Source organism: Lissotriton vulgaris, chromosome 5 (genome assembly GCF_964263255.1).
Source record: "Lissotriton vulgaris chromosome 5, aLisVul1.2, whole genome shotgun sequence".
In the NCBI taxonomy this organism is placed as follows: domain Eukaryota; kingdom Metazoa; phylum Chordata; class Amphibia; order Caudata; family Salamandridae; genus Lissotriton; species Lissotriton vulgaris.
In genome coordinates, this window is record NC_141693.1 from 1,555,463,289 (window position 1) to 1,555,483,676 (window position 20,388).

Sequence of the window (20,388 nt, forward strand, 5' to 3'; positions counted from 1 at the left end):
GGATGAGAAAACATTATTCTTCACGACCTCCGCGGACGCTTGGGACTGGTGGGACACTTATAAAGCGGGTACGGATGGTGCTAAGGCCAGGGAGGAGGAGGCTAAGGTGGCGCAACCGGTCAGGCAATCCCAACGGATCAGGAGGAACCGCAAGAGGACCGGAAAACCATCGGTGTCGCAGACGGAGGCGGAGAGGCAGGCGGCACTGCAGGCGGTAGTGGACTTATCTAGGACCGCCAGGAGTCGATCCGGGAAGGGCACGGAATCGGAAGACCCGGGCACGGGCTCAGAGACGGGACAGTCGGAATTTGGTGGAGCCCGGGGCCCTATTGTGACGCCGCAGACTTCGGGGGAGATACTGGAGGCGTGTTGAACTGAACTGGTGGAGTGAACTCGTTGGTTGGACACCGGGGCACTGGGCCCGCAGCAATGGAACGTTAATGATTGAGGTTTTGGGGAGCTGTAAGGTGGGGATTGTGGGATGGAGCGCACGGGGCTGATTTGTTTTGAGGTTACATTGCATTGAGCCACGCCTTACTGGCCCCTAAGGTCACCGCAGTGGGGACTGCGACTATTACCGCCTTTCCTTGAGGGGTGGTCGGGAGTGTTGGTTTGGATGGGGGTACTTCCAGTTGCGGGGGGGCCTGTCCTGGGGGGGTGGGAGAAGCGAGCAGTTGGGGTTGCTCGGGGGGTAGTTGTTGTTGGAGGGGTTCGGCTTCCTGTTTGGAGAGGGTGGGTGGGGGGACCCGTGGTCGCGGGACTTATGCGGACATTGTTCTTTGCTCTTTGGTCCGGTTGTGTAGGGGGGGATGGCTAGTACCGGGGCTCTGAAATGTGTGACCTGGAATGTGCGGGGTATGCAGTCCATGACGCGCAGACATAAAGTCCAGGCGTACCTCAAGCGTAGGGGGGTTCATATAGCGTTCCTGCAGGAGACGCATCTTAACAAGCAGGAGGGGGCTGCTCTGCAGAGGCGCTGGAGGGGGCAGTTGTTTTACACGACATTTTCGGCTTTTGCAAGGGGGGCACTGATTTGGATACGGGCGGGGGTCCCCTTCCAGGTCTCGAAGTCAGTGGTGGACCCGGAGGGCAGATATGTGGCGGTGGAGGGGAGGCTGAGAGGCAGGGTGATATCTCTCTGTAATGTGTATGCTCCTAATGTAGACCTACCCGCCTTCTTGTCTACCATCTCGGGCAAATTGGCGGGTTATTTGGCAGGGCCGGTCCTCTTGGGGGGGGACTTCAACTCGGTTGAGGATGTGTTACTAGATAGATCCCATCCCCCGCTGCGCGCGTCCCCAGTGCATAGGGTCGCTAAGCGTAGGTTGGAATGGCAGGAAAGCTGGGCCCTCGCGGATGCATGGAGGGCGTTGCACCCCACCACTAGGGACTATTCCTTTCACTCGCACCTACATGACCTGCATGTGAGGCTGGATGCGTTTCTTTGTTCGGCGTGTGTGCTCCCCGCGGTGGGAGGAGCGGAATACTTGGCCAGGACGTTATCGGACCACAACCCTTTGTTGATGTCTCTGGAATGGATGGTGACTGTTAACTGCGTGCCAACATGGCGCCTGCAACCTGACACTCTGGATGACTTGTTGTTCAGGGAGGCCCTGGGTGAGCGCATTGAGAGATATTTTGAGGAGAACAGTGGCTCGGCCTCCACTAGGGCGGTCGAATGGGATGCGTTTAAGGTGGTGGTGCGGGGACACTGTATTGGACACACGGCAGGGGCTCGGAAAACACTGCTAGATGACTTAGATAAGGCTGAGACGCAGCTGAAGGACTTAGAGAAGAGGCGCCCGAATCACCCTGAGCTGCAGGAGGGGCTTAGCGGGGCACGGGAGGGGCTGGCGGTAGAGCTAGAGCGGCTGCGCAGTTTTGATCATAAGGCGTACATGGCAAGGGCGCATGCGGAAGGTGATAAGGCGGGGTCGATGCTGGCTTGGCTTGCTAACCCCGTCCGGAGGGGTGTGCCGATCATGGGGATCCAGGAGCCGGGGGAGGAGCCCTGCCACACTCAACCCGGGATCCTGAATAAGTTTCGTGCTTATTATGAGGGGCTCTATGAGAGTGGTGGAACGGGAGGGGCGGACGAGCTTGAAGAGTTCTTGGACGGGTTACAGTTACCGCGAGTGGAGGACTCGGAGGCGGAAGAGCTAGGTCGGCCCATCTCTCTTGGGGAAATAGGTTGTGCTGTAAAGCAGATGGCTAGAAATAAGACCCCGGGACTCGACGGACTGCCAATCGAATTTTATGGTAAATACCTAGAGCACCTTGCCCCACGGCTGCGCGAGGTGTACAACGAGGCACAGGCGAAGGGCCGACTCCCGGGCTCCATGTGCGAGGCCCTCATGATCCCGCTCCTGAAACCGGGCAGAGAGGGTGCGGCTCTGTCCTCGTATCGTCCGTTGTCTATGTTGACGACGGACTACAAGATCCTCAGTAAAATTCTGGCCAACAGACTGCTGGCACACATGACAAGCCTGGTTCACGGTGACCAGTGTGGTTTCATACCGACACGCAACACCACTCATAACATTCGTAGGCTCACGAGACTGATGGGTGCGGACTGGCCTGACGCAGTCTCCCCATTTGTCCTCTCCATTGATATTGAGAAGGCATTTGACAGCCTTGAATGGGGATACTTATATGAGGTGATGCGTCGCTTTGGGCTGGGAGACGGATATATAAAATGGACCAAGGTCCTGTACACCGAGGCGGTAGCGAGGGTTCGGGTGGGCACACTGATCTCGGGACAATACCCGATTAAATGTGGCACTAGACAGGGTTGTTCCCTATCCCCGCTCCTATTCGCGTTGGCGATGGAACCCTTCGCGGCGGAAGCCAGACTGGGCCGCCACTACGCAGGCTTATCATTTAGGGGGAGACCGCAATTCATATCCCTGTACGCAGATGACCTGCTGATGTTTTTGGCCGATGCGGGCCCTGAACTTCAGGGGGCGCGGCAGCTACTGGGGCAGTTCGGCCGGTTGTCGGGCCTGAGGGTCAACTGGCCTAAATCCTGTCTGTTCCCTCTGAGGCCGGGTGAACCGTGCCCACTCACTGCTCAGGAACTCCGGTGGGAGCCGCGCTGCCTGCATTATTTGGGGGTCTATGTTTACCACACCCCGTTCGACCTACTGGAAGGCAATATTACTCGCTGCATCAACGCTCTGCGGGGGTCCATGGACTTCTGGGCAACTCTGCCGTTATCCCTGGCGGGTAGAATCTCCCTGCTTAAGATGATAGCCCTGCCCAGGCTGTTGTACTATTTTAGGACGCTCCCGGTATGGGTCCCGAGCTCTGTTTTCAAACGCCTGAGGTCATTGGTCATAGCCTTTTTGTGGGGCACGGGAAGGAGGCGCATAGCGCTCGACACCCTGTTGCGCCCCAGAGATGATGGAGGGATGGCGGTGCCGGATTTTGAAGGATACTACTTAGCCGCGCAGCTGCAGACCTTTACTCAGGAGGTGGCGAGGGTGTATAGAGGCCCCGAGGACGCGAGAGTGGAAGGTACCCCGCGACATGTTCTGGCGTATATTACGCTGCACCAGAAGCTCCGGGTGGGAGACCTGACGGTCGAGGAGCAGACGTTCCGGCTTTGCTGGGACCGGGCCCGTAAGCGGGCGGGTGTCCGCTTTATGTATGCCCCCGAAATTCCGCTGGGGATGGTCACCGCCCTCCCACATGGAGGCGATTGGTCGCGCTTACTAGGATGGGAGGAGGCGGGAATACAAATGCTGGGTGACCTTTACGAAGATGGGGTGTTGCTGCCGTTCCAGGGCCTGCAGGAGCGATTTGACATCCCGAGGGGCGACTACTTGCTGCACGCAGCAGTCACAGGCGCCATGCAAGCTCACTGGGGGGAAGGGCTGCAGGAACCGGGCACCTCGATGGCCTGCCAGTACACCATGATGGCGGCGGGAACCTTTAAGGCTGTCACGTGCCTGTACGCTAGGATGCAGCGGGAGGCCTTGCAGCCTTTGGCAGCCCTGAAGGCCAAGTGGGAGCTGGACCTTCAGGTGGAGATACCAGACACGACCTGGGGCCAGTTGCTAAGGCGGGCGCGGAAGAGCTCGAGAAATGCCAGGTTTCAATTGATTCATTTCTATATCATCCACAGGGCATACCTCACCCCCGGGAAAATCCAACAGTATTTTGGGGCGACCGACGCTGCTTGCCCCAGATGTAATACAATTGGGGCGGATCTGTGCCATATGCTGTGGGATTCCCCCTCTCTGGGAGACTATTGGCAGGAAGTTGGGCGGGCCCTTAACGTCGCGACGGATAGGGATATCCAGTTTACCAAAGCGGTTGGTGTCCTTCATTGGTTCCCACACACGCCTAGGAACAAGATGACTAGTACATTTATAGATTTGGGGCTTATTCTGGCCAAGCGGGAGATCACAAGGAACTGGAAGTCCAAAGTGGGGCCCACGTATAAAAGATGGTATGGGGAATGCCTGAGATGGGCCGCGTGTGAAAGTACCTTACGGTACCAGATGGCCTGGAGGTTGAATGACGAGAAAGCTCTGGAAAGGGCGACTGCATGGGAAGTGATGGTGCAGGCGCTCCGGGATGTGGACGATGAGGGGCAGGATGGCGAGAGCGAACTGGACAGGGCGGACCCCATCACTACACAGGAGAACACACCTTAGTGAAAGATTACTTCCTCCTGCATCACACCGGACACTTTTACACTGTTAGTCCAGCGCAGAGCGACCACGGGGGAGGGTGGGTAGGAGGCTGTTTTGGAGGGATGTTGGGGTACCGAAATTTGGGGAGGGGGAGGGGTGAAAAACGCAAAAGCAACCCAGGGTTAGCTGCTTAAGGAAGCGGTCAGACATTGTAAGGAGCTACAAGAAATGGGCAGGGATGAGGTCACCCGCGCCAAGGCTGAGGTGACCCCCCGGATGGAGATCGACTGGGTCGTGCTGAGCCTGTACATGTTGTATTATAACTGATAATTGTATTGTCTGTACATTTATATTGGTGATGCAATAAAAATGATGTTAAAAAAAAATAAAAAGGCAAATCCAGAGCTAAGGGTAGGCTTTGGCAAATAGCCAGGTCTTAAGGGCCCTCCTAAAAGCTTGCATTGATGGTAGGGACTTAATTTCAGCCGGCAAAGTGTTCCACAACTTTGGAGCAAGACCCGAAAAGGCTCTGCCACCCCACTTGGCTCTGCGAACACGGGGGACTGATAACAGAGATTTATTGGCAGAGCGCAGAGTTCTGGAAGGGGTATAAGGAAGCAGCAGGTCCTTTAAGCCTCCAGATCTGTTTGTAGCCAGAGCCCCATAGATCAAACACAGGGACTTAAAGGAAATCCTGGCATCAATCGGAAGCCAATGTAATGTCTTTCTCGCAGCAGTGGCTGAGGCACGCTTAGGTAAATCCAGTACAAACTTGGCCGCGGCGTTCTGCACCATTTGAAGTCGCAGTAACAGACCCTTGTTTATACCTAGATATAAGGCATCACAATAATCAAGTCTGGAGCCTATTAATGCTACTACAACTTGCTTTCTGGCTTGTGGGGACAGATAGTGTTTAATCTTCCACAAGATATTTATTATGCCCCAACAAGTGGAGATAGTCCTGTTTACTTGCTGACCCATCCCCAGGGTTGGGTAAATGTAAATGTAAATTGATACTTGTATAGTGCACTACTCACCCGCAAGGGTCTCAAGGCGTTTGTACGAATACCGCTGTGGAACCCATCCGGGCTTTCCCTGTGAGACGTCCACTCCTGGGCACCCCCAAGGTGGAGGCCAGGCATCCTTAGCGTTGTGGGGGCCGTTGTGGAGATTAAGCAAGCTATTGCCCAGAGTTGCAGAGTGGGACTCCATGATTGGAATAGGCACCGAGGCGAGAATTATTAGGTTCGTGGAATTTTGAGCCCAAGACCCGCACTGGCGGGGAATTGAACCCTGGTCCCGGGCTAGATCTCTGCATCAGGGTCTGTCGCTCTAATCATTGAGCCACACTTCTCCCTAGGGTCAATCATGACTCCTAGGTTCCTGGCCAGGGCAGTGGGTGTCGGACAAACGCCCAAAGATGTAGGCCACCATTCCACAGACCAAATGTCCTCCTTTCCTCCAAACACCAGAATTTCTGTCTTCTCACCATTAAGCTTCAATGAATTGCAAATCATCCATTGAGCGACTGCCTCCATACAGTGTCTAAAATTGGAGGCAGCAGAGATGACAGGTTGGGCGAGAGACACCAGAATCTGAGTGTCGTCGGCATAGTAGACTACCTCCATCCCATATGATCTAATGAGCCTGGCAAGTGGGGTAACATAGATGTTGAAAAGGGTCGGACGTAATGCCGACCCCTGAGGGACCCCACAATGCACAGGAAGGGATGGAGATAGGAACTCCCCCAGCTTAACTCTCTGTTCCCTCTGGCCCAGGAAAGAGGCCAGCAAGCTGAGTGCGGGCCCCTCAACCCCTATCTCCCTCAGTCGAGATGTTAACACCGAGGGAGACAGAGTATCAAACGCAGCCGTAAGATCTAACAGGATAAGGAGGGTAGTCTGGCCCTTATCAACTCTGGTGCGGATGTTGTCAAGCACTATGGTAAGGGCCGACTCCGTACTATGCCCTCTCCGAAATCCATGCTGCGAATGATCCAAAAGGCCAGAGGTTTCCAGAAAGGCTGCGAGATGCTGGTTGAGATGGGTTTCCAGCATCTTTGCAGGGGCTGGGAGCAGCGAAATGGGGCGGACGTTTTTAAGAACCCCCGGGTCTAATGTGGGCTTTTTTAACAGTGGCTTACCCACCGCTCTTTTCCATTGTAAAGGGAAAATCCCATCCCTCATTGCCCTATTCATAATCTCTAATAGGCAGAAGAGTCTCCTTACATTGTTTGAGGAGTTTCAGTGGGCAGGGGTCTAGGGGAGATCCAGACCTAGTCTTGTTTCAAAGGACTTCAAGTTCCTGGAGGGAAAGGGGTGGAAAACTGGACAAACACCCTAAAGACACCTCCTCAGACGATGTTAGCGGGGGGATAGGTAAACACGGAGAGGTAGATAGTAACGTCCTCTGTAGCTCTAACGCCGAATATATGTCCACAATTTTAGACTGGAAGAATTGTGCAACATCATTGCAGAGCTGCTGCGAGCTGACAACGGGATCTGGCACCTTCAGAGATGTAAGTGTGTCTACGATCTTAAATAGCTCTTTCGGCGAGGTGAGCGAGGTAGTATGAGTACTAAAATACTCTTGCTTAGTCCTTATCACCTCCGCCTTATAATTCCTCAGGAGGGTTTTATGACTATCCCTGTCTCGCATATCCCAACTAGTCCTCCAGAGACGTTCCTGTCTCCGTATTCCCTGCCTAAGAAGTCTTAACGGTTCAGAGAACCATGGGGTCGATGGACTTTTCCTTGCAAAGTAGCGCAGTGAAGCTGGTGCAAGTTCATCAATAGCTGTTTTAATGGCACTATCCATCCTAAGAACTGCCGAACCTACATCCTCCTCTGAGGAGATCGCCAAACTGGGCAATCTGGGGGCAAGCGCATCATTAGTTATATTCTTGAGGTTACGCCTCAGTTCCATTTTGCTTGGCTCGTTCCCCTTGCTATTAACTGTGGCAATCATTAATTCTATAGGGACCGCGTAATGGTCCGACCAGGAGAGAGGGATAGGAGTCTCAATGGTCAAGCGGGTGTCATTCGAGAAGACCCCATCCACCGTATGGCCCGCCTGATGAGTGGGACCCTTAACTAGCTGTTGCATCCCGCAGGCAGAGAAAATATCCAATAGGGATAGGGTTTCATTGGACTCCAGATTTTCCAAATGGAAATTCAAGTCCCCCAGAACGGTTAAGTGCTCACAGCCGAAGTGTGGCTCTAGAATGTTGAGCATATGATGGCCAAAATCCGCTCTAGCCGCCGGAGGTCGATAGATGAGAAAGCCCGTAAACGGAACTACATATGATCCGTTAATCGAAAATTGAAGGGCCTGAAAAGCGTCTTGAGGTTCTGATAGTGGAGTGATATGGCAGGAATAGCAGTCTCTATAAAGGATGCTCAACCCCCCCCCCCCCATGCGTCCCACTCTGTCCTCCCTCACCAACGTATAACCTTCTGGTACCGCTTCCACCAGATCAGGTCCCGAGGAATCCTTGGCCCCAAGAGGGTTTTCTAGCCAAAACAAAATCCTTAAATGCAAGATTGTTCTTAATCAATGACCTAGCGTTTATGAGAAACCCCTTATCTCTCCTCAAGAGAGTAAGTATGTGTTAGTATATGTTTGAATAAGTAAGGCGTTGTGCGTATAACTCTATAGTTGAGGAAATGGAAGTGTGATTGATTCTTTGCATGACTGACTAGGTGTGTGAGCAACTCCATGGATGAGTGGCAGTGTGTGAGTGTCTGTATAGGTGTATGAGTGCATATGATAGTGTTGTATTGATGAGGCACTGTATGTATGAGTGATTCTATGGGTGAATGAGTGAATGTGTGTGTAGACCTAGGAATCAGTGAGTGCGTATGTAGTAACTGGTATTGGTGTGTCAATTGTTTCAAGAATGGTAGTCTGTATTTAACACTGGGTGTATCAAAGGTTACATTAGAGTGTGAGGAGGTGCATCGTATTATCGCATGAATGATATCATCAGTGATGTGATCAGTGATGTCAAATGAGATGTCATCAGTGATGTCATCAGTGATGTCATTTGAGATGTCATCAGTAATGTCATCAGTGATGTCACTGGCCATGTCATGAATGATGTAACATGTGACATCATCAGCAGTGGATTGCGGGTGCGTGAAATATAGTTAGTACAACTAACTATATAGGAGCAATTTCAATGGTTTTTTAAATGATAATTCCTAACTATATAAGGCCTGAAACCTATGGTTTTTTAAGTGAATTTGCAAGGTTTTTAAAATGCTAATTCCTAACTATATAAGGCCTGAAACCTATGGTTTTTTGAGTGAATTTGCAAGGTTTTTTAAATGCTAATTCCTAACTATATAAGTCCTGAAACCTATTGTTATTTAAGTGAATTTGCAAGGTTTTTTAAATGCTAATTCCTAACTACATAAGGCTTGAAACCTATGGTTTTTTCAGTGAATTTGCAAGGTTTTTTAAATGCTAATGCCTAACTATATCAGGCGTGAAACCTATATTTTTTTTCAATAAATTTCGAAGGTTTTGTAAATGCTAATTCTATTAGCAGGTAACGTTTATATATGTTATTATCCTTCTGGGACCACCTGAGCAGCCATCTTGTTTCTCAGGAGAAGTGAGGCACAAGAGAGCCCAAAACAAGAGTGGAAAACGCGAAAAGGGGGCAGGGTTGAGACCCCCTGACCCTCTAGCCCAGTGGTTCCCAATCTGTGCGCCGCGGCACCCCGGTGCGCCGTCAAAACCAGCCAGGGGCGCCGCGCATGAAGCACACAGTTTGTGAATTTGGGAACCACTGGACCGTGAAAGACGTTCACCTGCTTCGAGGACCGTGTTTGTGTGGTCCTCTTTTTATTTCTATGACCGCAAGTTTCAGGTGTTAGAGGCCCCCGGGCTCGATGCAGAACAGGATGAATATTCTGAGGCACAGGCAAACGTACAGAAAATAAAGGGCACCAGGAGAAACTGGAGCTGCAAGCAAATTTCTCGTTCTTTCACCAACAGAGAGGACTTTCTTTTCAAAGACTTTGGTTTTTAGAAAGTGTATAGGTTGTAGACACGTGCAGAAATGCTGGCATCATGTCTGCTGATTATATAGGCTGATATAGTATTATTGTTGTCAGTTATGGATGCTGCCATAACATCATGGACTCTCGCTGTATTAGCTGAAATGTTGTGATTGCTTATGATTATGGGAGCATATAATCAATATGTGAATCCAGATGATGCATTTATCACCATGTTTTTTAGACTTAATGATACTTTAATGTTTGCAAGTACTGTAAGGTCGCCGATCAGATACTATAAAAACTTAGGTATCTGACCTAGGGTTCACACCAGGACTAAGCCAGGGGTCACAAGGCTTTGCAACGGCAACCAGGCTAGTCGGAGAAGACGCTGGGAACAGTGCACCCTTTAGCTAAGCACTGCTTTTCATTCCAGGGCAAAGCCATGATAAAGAATTACTGAGTTGCTATTTCCTAATGAAAACAGATGTGCGATCTATCCTAATTAACTCTGACAATAGCCATGCTGTTTACCGTTGCAGCTAAAACTTAGCATAGTGCCTAGAAATAGCTTTAGACTTTTAGGATGTTTAGAACACAGTAAAAAATTTAGAAATTCGTGTTTTTGCTGACTATTACATGCTATTAACGCATTCTGTATTGTTACAGTTCATATTTTATGCACTCGACTAGGATTTTAAAATAAACATTTTAACGTACCTGTAGCTATTTTGAGTGTGATATTCATTGACCGAAGTGGGTTTGGGGTTCCACTGCTTCCTGCCAATAAAAGTAATGAAGTCATAGGCACAATGTAAATAAACTCCAAACCACTTTAATGTCTAAATTACACTGGTTTGTAGTTGACACTCTTCTACAAGTGCCAGTTAAGTGCTCCCTGGTACTTTACGGTATCGGTCTGGTCTACCGGTGGCCCCCACTCGGTCTCATTTTGAGAGTATTCTCTCTGACAGTATTGCAGGTTTCTTCAGCTTGTCTCCAGTCTTGGTCAAGCTACTCCAATCCCCTTTAATTTGTTCATGGAAAGAGAGAGGTGCTGTTCTTTGTAACCCTTTAAGGACTGTTCAGTGGACCTAAATCAAAACATTGCAGTCACGATTGTGCACTTTCTGGGACTACGCACTCCTGTGACCGGGCTTACATCCCACACCCTAAAAAAAAATTGTAACATTGTGGGGAGCCGCGGGCGAGGGCTAATACGTCAAGGGAGCCGTGGGTTGAAAAAGTTTTGGAACCACTGCCCTAGCCCTTCTCAGGGGGTCCCAAAAGGACCACCAAGTGCAAAAAACAAAAAAAAAATTTAAATCGTAGGGTACGCGCACAGTACGCGTACCCTACGCGTACGGTGCGCATACCCTGCGATTTTTTTTTTTTTGCCCTTGGGGGTCCTTTTGGGACCCCCTGAGAAGGGCTAGAGGGTTGGGGGGTCTCACCCCTGCCCCCTTTTCGTGTTTTCCACTCTTGTTTTGGGCTCTCTTGTGCCTCAGTTCTCTTGAAAAAACAAGATGGTGGCCAACACTTCCTGGTTTGGACAGTTTGGAATGTTGACAGTCGACTGCCAGCCAATCAGAAACTCGCTCGCGCACGTAAGGGTACACGCACGTACGCGTACGGTACGCGTATGGTACACGTACGGTGTGCGTAAGGTGAGCGCATATAGATATATAATTTGATCAAATTCAATTTTCTCAACAACTACTGGAGGGATTTTCACCAAATATAGAAAAGGCACTACTGCATACCTGTCCCTACCATTTTGCCAAGTTTGGTGTAATTCCGTTCAGCCGTTCGGGCTGTAGCCGTGTCTAAACTTAGGTCCCATAGAAAATGCCATTTGAAAAATTTCAAATTAAATTTTCTCAAGAACTACTGGAGGGATTTTCACCAAACATAACAAAGGCACATCTGCATACCAGGCCCTACCATTTTTCCAAGTTCGGTGTAATTCCACTCTGCCGTTCGGGCTGTAGCGGTGTCTAAAGGTCCCTATGGAAATTAACATGGGGAAAACACGTTTTGGGACCCCCCTTTCGGCCCCCGCTTGGCGAATCCCCCTAAAACTTTCAGGGAAGGAGCGGAGCGGAGCTGGCCAAAATTCTGGAAAATTACACACAGATTCCTCAATCGGCCCCAAAATTATTCCCAATAGAATGTAGAACGCATATAGATATATAATTTGCTCAAATTCATTTTCTCAACAACTACTGTAGGGATTTTCACCAAATATAGAAAAGGCACTACTGCATACCTGTCCCTACCATTTTGCCAAGTTTGGTGTAATTCCGTTCAGCCGTTCGGGCTGTAGCCGTGTCTAAAGGTCCCATAGAAAATGCCTTTTGAAAAATTTCAAATTCAATTTTCTCAAGAACTATTGGAGGAATTTACACCAAACATACAAAAGGCACTGCTGCATACCAGTCCCTACCGTTTTGCCAAATCTGGTATAATTCCATTCAGCCATTCGAGCTGTAGCCTTGTCAGAATGTCCCTATGGAAATTAACATGGGGAAAACACGTTTTGGGACCCCCCTTTTTTCTCGGCCCCCGCTTGACGAATCCCCCCGAAACTTTCAGGGAAGGAGCGGAGCGCAGCGAGGCAAATTTAAGGAAAATTACAGGCAGCCAAAGTTATTCCCAATAGAATGTTCGGAATTTCCTATGGTAACTAGGTCCTAACTATATATGCCTACTGGCCACCGCCAGTAGGTAATATATCTGTATATATATAAATATATATATTACCTATATATAGTTAGGACCTAGCTACCATAGGAAATCCGCAACATTCTATTGGGAATAACTTTGGCTGAATGGAATTACACCAAACTTTGCAAAATTGTAGGGACTGGTACGCAGAAGTGCCTTTTCTATATTTGGTGAAAATTGCTCCAGTGGTTTTTCTGAAAATTAACTTCAAAAACACATATATATCTGGGCGGAGCCTAACCACACATCTCATCGTGAGATCTGATTTGCTGTCAGCACTTCATCCAAGAAGTGTTGGCAGGCATCTTGGGACCAATATACATGATAGCACCTCATTAAAAAGCATTGTAGGTAATAGTTACATTATAAATCATTTGTTGATTGTACCATACTCATTTTAGGAATTGTGGTGTGTTCTAAGGTGATTTTAGTTAGCAACACAGAAAGGGTGGCAGGCACTATTGCTGCACTAACTGGCAGTTGACAGTTGCACGCTATAATTTCCAATCTTGCCCACCTCCTAAGACCAGCCACCACAAATGGTCTTAACATATAAACTTATTTAACACAGCAGTGGAGAGGCAAAGTGTATCAGTATTTATTTGTGGCTTTAACTGCCATACATATAAATCAACACAGATGACAGGAGTAATGGTTTTCCAAACGGTGACGTGATTTTCAAGTGCTTTTATAGTGTCATAAAATCCACAGCCAAAATCCACAGCCTACGCGTTTCGCCCAAACACGGGCTTCTTCAGGGCTGTAAATAATGTATATATACATATCGTAAATGCAGTGTAAAGGCACAGTGTAAAAACACACACATATACAATTCATAATCATAAGACAATATGTGAAACATTACATATTTTATAAACATTCTATTTAAAATGTCAGTATCAAGTCATGGAGAGAAAAAGAGCGATTAACCGACGGCCAGTCAGAGAGCACGATAATTAAACATCATCATCGCTAAGGCAGATAAGCTAAAAAACGAAACAACATAGTTGTACATCACAGTGGCTAGAGCAAGCAATCCACGATCAACAACTGGTCGGTTGTTGGTGTTACATATTTCTATATTGGTTGGTCATTTTTGGACAAAAAGTTATACCACTATCGATTTACACATGCTTGTACATAGTGGAAGATTCGATGTTTGTTGGAAGAGAGAGGTAACAGGCTTCCTACCTAGCCATACGTCACCCACAAATATAGGTGGTGGAAGCACACTGGGATACTGGGGATGGTAGAAATGGTTGGCACACATTTGGCCATTGTCCTAGGAGATTGTGTACGGGGCTGCTGAACTTGGAACAATACAAATTAAAAACTTATTTCATATGAGTGTTAATACTAGAACGTTCAGGTGGTCTACCTTGGTGTCGTATCTCAATGCTACAATGGCTTCGAAACTGGATTAGTCCATTGGTGTAGTTCCAAGGAAATGGTGCATGTGTCCCACTTGCTTTTATGATAAGGTCAAGTATTATTTTGTGATCTATGAAAGATATTAATTCACTAATTTATATAAATTCCCAAGAGAAAAGTATTGAGATTACACAAACTATGTGTGCGACACAATAAACTCCACACGCTTACCCCTTGTATGCTGTCAAACTCCTAGTTTCAGAGGATGAAATAAGGACTTCAAATTTAGCTGTGTCGCTATACAGGGCTGATTAAGGCATAGTGTACCAACTGTAAATATGAGAAGCAAACATATTGTTAGCCTACTCCCCTCTTACATCTATGGTTAGAAAAATACTGTTTTACATGAAAAAAATATAGAGTAAATCGTTCCTATGATCCCATTAATGCAAGTTTCATGTCCACTGTGTCTATTAGTGTTTCTGATAAAGTCGAAAAGGTCTCCAAATCCACCACTCCCTCTAGTGATCAAAACGGAAATCATATGTCAGCCCAATTACCATTAGTCGTAGAGATTTCATGTATCACATAGACACTCGCAAAACGAGTGATTGTGCCCTTTAACCTTAATGCCCAGTAATTTAAAACAGGAAAACGCACAGTTAAAATCTACATGTGATGCTCTCTTAGACTCCGAGAAGCCCTTAGTATCCATCCCGTCGTCAAAGCGAATGCTAGCCTCCATCAGAGCTGTCACACGAAGTGCTCTTACCTCAAGTATCGGAGCCCTTCTCCTTCAATATTCGTTCCGGAAGTGTAGAAACGAAAGACTAGCCTGGGCCCTTTTTATCCCAGGTTTAATTGAAAATTTAAAACACCTGTGTCTCGCGCGAAAATGCTGCGGTGTCCCACAAAACCCGGACTGGAACCCGCATTAGTGTTTCTTCCGAGATTTACGGTTATGGCTCAAAAGACGAGCGATTAGGCTCAGAAGGAAATAATGCTGAGTTATAACATGAATGTTAGGTCGAAACGGGGCACCCGAATGCACAAACCTAAAATATATTTTTTTACTTGAAACAGAGACAAATATAAAAGTTGGTTTCAAAAAGCTTGGTTCATGAAAGTCAGCACGAACTCCCTGTATACCGCGGAATATAGCAGAAGTCTGCTACTAGTACCGTACCTGAATTCGATGAGGTAAACACGCGATCAAAACTAAGTATAATTGCTGTTCCAAATGTGAAATTAGATCGTGACGGTCACGGAAAAATAAACTAAGTCGCCGTGTGCAGGCACGAATCCCTGTCCCATACGTTGGAAATAACAAGCTTCTACCAATGGTGCTACTACCAGGTTGAGTGTATATAGACGCGATCGACAGAGGCTTAACTTGAGCCCTTTGCCTAGCGATGTCAGGATTGATGTTATCCAGTCATAGTTTCGTATACAGGGAGGAGAGAAACACCCATAAGTGTGGTGCCAAATAATTTAAACTTGTGTAGCCGATCAGATATTGTTAGGTTGAGTGCCAATACCAATACAGTCTTAGAATTCGCATTTTGAACAATAAAACATGAAGATGTTACTAACGAATAGTGGAGCGAACACGCTGTACCGCTGATCAAGTGTCATACATCCATACCATGTGTGCTAATGCGGCCTCTGTCGAAATACTGGATGAGCCTTGAGACCAAGTAGATGCTAGTCTAATCGTGTGTTACAGGGATGAGGGTAAAGAATTGTAAAAGTTCGTGAAATTACTAATAGGTCTACTGTTTTTATACTAATGTTAACGTCTCGCTGTGTGTGCTCTTCCAAAGAACAGTTAAGAAGTGAGAAAACACAAACAACAGACGGAACAATCAATAGCTGATATTACATGGTGCTGTCTTATACCTTATCACGCCTATGCATGTCACTGTAGGAAGGGAATATGCTACGTACCAGTATGCATCTGTTCTTGGCATGTAGGGCCGCTAACATTCATATCTTGTGCATAGATCGCCGCCTAGTTTTGGGTCCGGATGATTGCACCTTGTTGTCCTGGAAGAGTCTTTGAAGTATCACGCGATAGGTGGCTCCTCCTCTGGACTACAGTGCGCATGGGCATCCTCTGCATCCTCAGATTATTTTTCGCCATTGTGGCAGAGATGGAGACCAATACAATACAAGATGACCATGCTTACAAATAATTCTGACTACTACATCTGCGACAGGCACCGGGGAGGATGGGCGGGCTATATGAATGTTAGTGGCCCTACATGCCAAGAACAGATGCATACTGCTAAGTAGCATATTCCGTTCGAGGCATGTGGGCCGCTAAATTCATATCTTGTGCATAGAATAAATAGCAGTTTCTCCCTTAGCGGTGGGTGCCCGAGCCAGCTGCAGCTGCCTGTAAAAGGGACTTAAGAACAGCCTGTCCTACAGCAGCTTGCTGCTTGGAATGTACATCAACACAGTAGTTTTTGGTGAATGTATGTATGTTATTCCATGTGGCTGCTCTACATATGTCCTCCATTGGAATGTTACCCAGGAAAGCCATGGATGCCCCTAGCTTGCATGTGGAATGCGCTCTTGGGGGGACTGTTAGTGTGCGTTTAGCCTTCTGATAACAAATCTGAATGCACTTAACAATCCATCTGGCTATACCTGATTTGGAAATGGGTTTGCCCTTGTGCTGTGGTGAAAAAGCGACAAAGAGTTGTTTAGTCTTCCTGAAATCCCTCGTCCTGTCTATATAGTACAGGAGAGCTTGTTTGACGTCTAATGTGTGCAGTGATCTTTCTGCTACTGAGTCTGGATTAGGGAAGAAAACCGGCAGTTCAATAGTTTGATTAATGTGGCACTGAGAAACTACCTTGGGCATGAATTTAGGGTTGGTGCGTAGCACCACCCTATTTGCGTGAACCTGCATAAAGGGTTCTTGAATGGTTAGGGCTTGCAGCTCGCTAACCCGTCTCAGCGACATGATCGCTACCAAGAAAGCAACCTTCCAAGTTAAGAACTGTATCTCACAAGAGTGGAGAGGTTCGAAAGGAGGTCCCATCAGTCTGGTCAAAACTATATTAGGATTCCCGACCGGTGAAGGTGATCTTCTGGGTGTAATGACTCGTTTGAGACCCTCCATAAAAGCCTTTATGGCTGGCACTCGAAACAGTGAAAGGTGTTGCCTGTTCTTTAAGTAAGCCGCTATTGCCGCCAAATGAATACGTATAGAACTGTATGCCAGATTGCATCTGTATAAATGTAACAGGTAACAAATAATGTTCTGTTTTGATGCATCCAGCGGGTTTATGTCATGGTTGGAACAGTAAATGACAAAACGTTTCCATTTGGCAGCATAGCAGGCCCTAGTGGTAGGTCGTCTTGCCTCCTTGATGATGTCCATACAATCAGGAGGCAGATTCAGATACCCAAAATCTATGACTTCAGGAGCCATATCGCAAGATTCAACTGTTGTGGATCTGGGTGCTGAACTTCACCATGGCTCTGGGTGAGAAGACTGGGTGTAAGACGCAGCCTTTGATGAGGCACCACGGAAAGTTCTAGGAACGTGGTGTACCATGCTTGCCTCGCCCACGTTGGAGCAACTAGGATGAGAGTCTTCGAGTGCTGTCTGAGTTTCCGTGCAACCAGAGGTATGAGTGGGGCCGGCGGAAAAGCGTACGCAAATCTGCCTGACCAGTTCATCCATATCGCATTGCCCTGAGACCGCGGGTGTGGGAACCTGGCGGCGAAGTTTGGGCATTTTGCGTTCTCGTTTGTGGCGAACAGGTCGATGTCTGGATGTCCCCACTGCTGGAAGTACGGTTGCAGCACCGAGGGATGAATCTCCCACTCATGCACCTGATGGCTGTGTCTACTGAGCAGATCCGCCATCTGGTTGTCCTGGCCCAGGAGGTGCTCCGCCAGGAGGAAAATGTTCCTCTGAATGGCCCACTTCCACATGCTCTGAGCCAATTGAGACAACTGTGGAGAGCGAGTACCTCCCTGCTTCTGAATGTAATACATGGCCGTCATGTTGTCCGTCCGGATCAACACGACCTTGTTGCACAGATGTATCTTGAAAGCCTTCAGTGCCATGAAGATTGCCATCAATTCTAGCAGATTGATGTGCATCCTCCTTTGTTGATCCGACCATAGTCCCTGCACTGTATAATGAAGGATATGCGCCCCCCACCCCAGGAGGGATGCGTCTGTCGTGAGCACTACTTGTGGTACAGGCTCTTGGAACGGTCGTCCCTTGCAAAGGTTGCGTGGATTCCACCAATGCAGAGAGTTGTATGCACGACCGGTCGCCAACACTAGGTCCTTCAATTGTCCTTGAGCCTGATGCCACTGTCGTGCTAGACACTCTTGGAGCGGACACATGTGCAGTCTCGCGTGCGGGACTATGAAGATGCAGGAGGCCATCATGCCTATCAACTGCAGAAACACTCGCGCCTGTAGTGAGTGTTGTGGCCTGAATTTGCGAATCAGCAGTTGCATGCTGTCGATTCATACTGAGTTTGGCTGGGCTGTAGCCGTCACAGTGTCCAACGTCACTCCCAAGTATTGCTGTACTTGAGCGGGTTGAAGATGCGACTTGGGATAGTTCAGAGAAAATCCCAAACTGTGCAGAAGATGAACTGATTTTCTCATTTGAAGGCACAGGGACAGTGTCGAGGGACTCCTTTCACCGTTGTAGGTCGGCAACAGCAGAATGGTTGCGAGTTAACTCGCTTCAATTTAACGGGTCAAAAACTGAGGTTCTCCATTGCTCCCTAGATCGTCTTCCTCGTCCGTTGCCGGACGATTTTTGGCCAACTTCTATCCCAGGCACAGTAGAGGCTGCTGACTCGGCTCGCAATTTGGGAGTCCTGTTTGAACCTAACTTGCAACTTGATGCCTCTGCGAACAGGACCACGGCGACTTGTATAGGCTTGCTCCGCGCCCTACGTAAGATCTTGCCGTTACTCCCCCTGGAAGCTAGAGCAGAGGTAGTACGTAGCTCTATTCTCAGTAGATTAGACTACTGTAACACACTACTTCTGGGAGCCCCCAAAACTTTGATCTCAAAGTTACAGAGGATCCAAAATATGGCCGCTAAATTGGCCTTATCCAGTCCACGTTCTGCTTCTTCATCTGCAGCATTGACTGACCTCCATTGGTTACCTGTCCAGCAGAGGATTGCCTTCAAGGCTCTATGCCTTGTCTTCAGGGCTCTGCACGGACTGGTACCGATACCGCTTCAAAATCTGTTCTCTTGGTATCAAGCCGCTAGACTTCTGAGATCCTCCTGAGCGTTTTTGTGACGGTCCCCAGGATTAATAGAGCGAGGATGGGTGGCCGGGCCTTCAGTTTCACAGCTGCTACGCTGTGGAATACCCTACCTCTGATGCTGAGGAGTAAACAGGACCTTACTTCTTTCAAAAGGGACCATAAGACCTATCTGTTTCCTAGAGCAATGTAGTGTGTTTCACCCGATGGAATGATGTGGTCTCAGCACCAGGATACCCTTTGGGTGACAGCTGCGCTTAACAAGTAGCAATACATACATACATACATACAATTGTGCGGGACACGTGGCTGACGCACTACTGGGCCGACTTCGCTTGCACAAGCCAGTCGTCCAGGTAAGGGTAGACATGATTTCTTTGTCTCCGAAGGTGTGCCGCCACTGTCGCCAAGCACTTGGTGAACACTCTGGGAGCAGTGGTCACTCCAAAGGGTAGCACCTTGAACTGGTAATGCTTGTTTTGTATAGTGAACCTGAGGTATTTCCTGTGTGCCTGATGTATGGGTATATGGAAATACGCATCCTTCAGATCCAGAGTTGCCAGGAAATCCCCCTGACTGAGCAATGGCAGGACCTGCTGCAGAGTCATCATGTGGAAATGTTCTGAAAGGATGTACAGGTTCAAGGGTCTCAGATCCAGAATGGGTCTGAGAGACCCGTCCTTCTTTGGGACTAAGAAATAGAGAGAGTACACCCCTGTTCCGTGCTCCTCTAGAGGCACACGTTCTATTGCCCCTTTTTGCAGCTTGCTGGCCACTTCCTGCTGTAATAAGGTTAAGTGCTCTGCGGACATAGGATGGTGTCTTGGTGGTATGTCGGGTGGAGTGGATGTCAGTTCTAAACAATACCCGTACTGGATAAGTTGCCTCACCCACCTGTCTGTGGTAATGCCTTCCCAGACTGGCAGGAACTGCTAGAGTCGTCCCCCGACCGGTGTTATACGGTCTGGGGGCAGTGACAAGACGTCACTGTTTGGTATTTGCTGAGGACCTGGTGTTATTATTTCCGCGTCCTTTGCCTTTGGTGCTGTTACCACGGTATCCACCTCTATTTGTCTTGTTAAAGGTGGTCTGTGCAACACCTTTACTGTATAGTGTCTGCTGAGATGTTTGTCCCCTTGACGGCCCTCTACTACCTGAGCGACGAAAATAACCCCCTCTGAACTGTTGAGACTGCAAGGCCCCCATAGACTTAGCCATCTCAGTGTCCTTCTTGATCTTTTCAAGAATCGTGTCAACGTCAGGCCCAAACAAGAAATCTGGGTTAACGGGGTGATTGAGCAAACTCGTTTGTATTTCTGGCTTAAAACCTGAAATGCGCAACCATGCCTGCCTCCGTAGCATCACACTAGTGTTAATGG